The sequence below is a fragment of the Raphanus sativus genome, chromosome 6 (genome assembly GCF_000801105.2).
Source record: "Raphanus sativus cultivar WK10039 chromosome 6, ASM80110v3, whole genome shotgun sequence".
Taxonomy (NCBI): Eukaryota; Viridiplantae; Streptophyta; class Magnoliopsida; order Brassicales; family Brassicaceae; genus Raphanus; species Raphanus sativus.
The window spans coordinates 22,735,545-22,740,398 of record NC_079516.1 but is presented as its reverse complement, the minus strand read 5'-3'; positions in this window follow the sequence as shown (position 1 = coordinate 22,740,398).

The window sequence follows — 4,854 nt, the reverse complement described above, 5'->3', positions numbered from 1 at the left end:
CAAATGAAAAACCAACTTAAAGCGGTATTGAAACTATTGTTTAGTCTTTATGATCAAACAAAAAAACAGTATATTATATTACGGTTATGTCCTTCGTAAGTGTAAATGTAATAAAGAAGATTTACATATATGTAGACCTATTACGTAGTCTACTATATAAACTTATTTTTGTAGTCTACATCGTGGTTTGATCGAATTAATTAATTTTAAAAATGTATAAAATAGTTTTTGTGATGGTATTAATTAATCATCACTATCAAAGTTAATATGAAGTTTATAAATTAAAAATATATATAATTGAACTATTTAAAATAATATATGTTGATTTGGTAACGATGTATTTGACCATGTTTATGGTTTAACAACAAAAAGTGCTAACATGTGATATCTTTAAATGTTAGATTCTTAGGGTTAGATCTAGATCATTTTTTGTTTTATTGAATTAAATTTGCATATTAGTGTTTAGTAGTTTATATTTTGCAAATTTTGGATATTTGATACAATAATTGAGACTATTATGACTATCAAGCTAACATCTAGGGTTTGATTTTTGGGGTTTAGGGTTTCTTAAACTTACAATTCAGTCTACTTGAATTAAGTTCTGTATGAATAAAAGTGTGAAACTATATATTATAACTATAAAAAGAAAAAAAAAATTAGTAATTCATATATAAATTACTAAAAAATAAAGAAAATAGGAAAATAAATTATGTGTAGACTAACAAAGAAGTCTACTCTCATCAAAATTAACCTAACTGGATTTAACCAACTAAATTCTAACATAATCCAATTTAAACCCAACCTTATCGGTGCATACTGACAAAGAATCTACTTAGTAGACTTACAATAAAGTATACTCCAAAATTTCAATTTAGTAGACTTCAAAAGAAGTCTACACTATCGTAAATTTTAACCTAGTTACAATTTTTAACTCCATATATAAATGAAATTTATACAATCTCTCTCTAAAATGGCTATACAAGTTTCTAAAAACGATCTCACTTCTCTCTAATACTCTCTCCCTTCTCTTTAAAACTCTCTTATTTCTCTCTAAATTCTTTGAATGTGAAGATGAACTTTTATTTAGTTTGTTAATTTCTATCCTGTCTTTCTCACAATATTATCTTGTGTTTGTAAGTTCATTCATGGTTATCATCTTCCCTTCTAAAAATGTAATTTTTAGATCTATAGATGTTAAATGTGTATTTTTATGTTTATATTCAAATAAAGTTATAGATTCAAATTTGTGCATTTACTTTGCTAGTATTTTATTATATGAATTCTGTTTCTAAAGTTTTTTCAGATCTAAACTATTTCTCACATTTTCAAATGTACATATTTTTTTTCAGATCAGAAAATTATCTCATATTGCAGACTTCATTAGAAGTCTACAAAAATAAGGGTTTTTTTGTATTATGTTTTTCTCATAATTATATCTTTATTTTGCATGTATTTTCTTACATGGTTTTTATTTCTTCCTCCCCAAAATGTAAAATTTACATTTATAAATATTAAATGAGTATTTTGTATTTATATTTAAACAAAGTTACATATTCATACTCTATGTATTTACTTTTCTACTATTTTATCTTATAAATTATATTTTCTAATTTTTTCTCAAATTTAAAAATATTATTTCACATTTTCAAATGTACATATTTTTTTTCATATCTGACAATTTTCTGATATAGTAGACTTCTCATTAAGTCTCCTAAAGCTAGTAAACTTGAAATGAAGTCTACTAGCTTAAAATTTTAAGCAGACTTTGAAGTCGACTAGCTTATAATTTTAAGGAGACTTTCATATAAATCTACAAAATATGACTTTAATTATTTGTCTTATTTTTTTCAGAAGGAACATGTATTACACGTGCAAAATCTATAATTTTATTTTTATTTTTATTTGCAGGTATTTTCTTCTATGATTTTTATCCTATCCTCCCAAAAAAGTAAGGTTTACATCTATAATGTGTTTTTGTTTATATTTAAATAAAACTATGTATTCAAACTCTATGTCTATACTTTACTACTTATTTTTCTTACAAATTATATTTTCTATAGTTTTCAGATTTGAAGCTATTTACATGTTTTTAATGTATATATATATTTAGATCTAATTTTTTTTTGATTCAGTAGACTGTAAATGAAGTCTACTAGATAACCTTAACTTTTAAGAAGGCTTCATTAGAAGTCTACTCAAATATGATTTTAATTTTTGTCTCATATTTTTCTCATACTTTTATCTTATTTTCAGGTTTTCTCTTCTAAAAATTTCAAATTATTTTCCCAAAAATGTAAGATTTATATCTATTCATTTTAAATATGTATTTTTTGTTTATATAAAATTAAATTTATAGATACAACATTTATTTTTTTGCTTTTCTGCTATTTTAGGTTAAAAATACTATTTTAAAATGTTTTGTAGAACAAACTATTTTCAAATTTTGTAAATGTACATTTTTAAATCTGAAAATGTTTTGGTAGTGTAGACTTCCAGTGAAATAGAAGTGTAATAGCATGAAGTTTAGTTAAAATTAAGGTTAGTAGACTTTAAATAAAGTATACAAAGCCATAAACTTTCAGTAGACTTCATAAGAATCTACTAAAATATGATTTGAATTTTTATTTATAATTTTTTCATAATTTTATCTTATTTTTCGGGTATTCTATTCCAAGAGTTCATTTGAGATATCAGGAATATGAATAATCAAACACTCTAGATTTTTTTTAATAAATTGCTATTTGTAATAACTTATCATTACAAAATATTCATTAGTAAATAATTATTTTGATGCTTAATCTATAAATATTGTATTCATTTTTAGTTTTTTTTCATTGTATGATATTATTAATTTTTGTATGATGAGCTAAAACAATAACTAACACACATGTGAAAAGAAAAAAAAAATATACAAACTTTCCAAGAAGTTTAAAGAGCAAAACTAATTACAAAACTTTACAATATATATTTCTCAAGCGTATACTTCAAACAATAAAAATACAGAAACATACTTCTAACTAAGTCTACACTTATTAAACTGATGTAATAGGCTTTTGTACGAGACTTGTGATTGTAACAAATTTATGTATGTTGCTTGTCATTAGACTTAATTATTTGTCTTTTTATAGAAGACTTCTACAGAAGTCTGCTGCTCAACTATCGTACATCCTTTGTATCAAGGATTTTCATTGTTAGTCTTATTTGAAGATTTAAGACAACACCCAAAACAACAATGCAACTCATAAGTTCAACACTGACTAAAGACATAAATTCAACATAAGTTCCCATAATCACTGTAGTTTACAGCATCGCCAGTATCAAAAGCAACATCAGCAGTTACTTGAACACCATCAGCAACATTCCAATCTTCATCAAACCCTTCGTCAGTATTTTCATCAGCAAAAATACTAGCACTATCATCATACACAAGGATTATTTTCCTTTTCCCCATTATCGACCACAAACTCCCACAAAGAGCCTTTTACCACCAATTCTCTGTATACAACAGGTAACTGAATCATTACCTGTAAAAAGAATACATTTTACAAAATTAGCGAACAAAATTTTCAAGTTGATAAAATTAAAAATGTAGACTTACAAAAATGTCTAAGGTTATTAGTTAACTACATACTTAAACAAAAAAATTGATAGTTTCATAATTATAAACTATTATCTTTCCAAAATAGTTCAAGACCATTAGGATTAACTAATACACACCTTCAAACATTGAATTCTTGAAAATACATTATGAATAATAAAATTTTTTCACTTTTTATAGATTTTCGAACGTAGATTTCTTTTTCCGTCAACAAAAAGATACAATAATGCGGTCACAGGAGACACTCATACCCCTCGCTTTCAACAATGTGTGATCATTCCTTTCTGAATTAGAATAGTGGGGTCACAGGAGACAATATCCCTCTTCTTCCAACAAATCATTTCAATTTTTATTCTAATGGATGCTAAAGAGAGGTGAAAAGGGGAATCATAAACATACAGACTCTAATATCTTCCAGACTCGCAAGAGGACTCCGATCTATTGTATACCAAGCACCAAAACAAGTACATTAGGTTAATTAAAGTTGGAAGTCAGCTTTGATTTCTTCAGACATTCTCAGCATATGTGGATGTTAGCATTACGTGATCACTGCAGTGTTTCCATCTAATACATCATGTAATCAGTAAATCTAGATGGTGCTAGAAAATGGTTAAAATAGCAATTAATTTGTATTTGATCATAATGCCCTTCTTGACTCAATAAAACTTTGTGTAAATATTTTTTTTTATAAAGCTCATAATAAAACACAGTATTAGTAACTATCTCCCGAATTTAAATAACATTGTCCCAGTGTTATTTGATCTAAGATTGGTAAGGGAATAAATCATAAGTACTAATTAGATACCAGAAAATGAGAGGAGTTTCGGACCTTTCCATCTCGAGCATCACCTCGGTGTAGATCGATGACGCCGATACATAATTTTTTTTCTTTTAAGGTAACGTGTCATATGGCCTAACTCATCAGATCAGTCCTGTCAGCATAGTTATATCTGTTAGACCATCCAACTACACACATCAAGATAAGTAAATATTCTCAAATCATAGCATAAAATAATAAAAAGTGCAAAATACATCCTAAAATCTGAAATTAAATAAAAACACAAGTAGATAGGGGATAGAAAAATGAGGACTAATCCTCATCAGTGTCCTTGTCGGTGGCGTCCACTGAGTCATCATGATGTTGGTGTGATGGACCTGCTGCTGATAGTGGTCGCGCTCTCACACTCCTCCTGCTCGTGCAGCGCCAGCAGCGGCATCTCGACACTCTAACCCATATGGCATGAAGCGCATAAAAT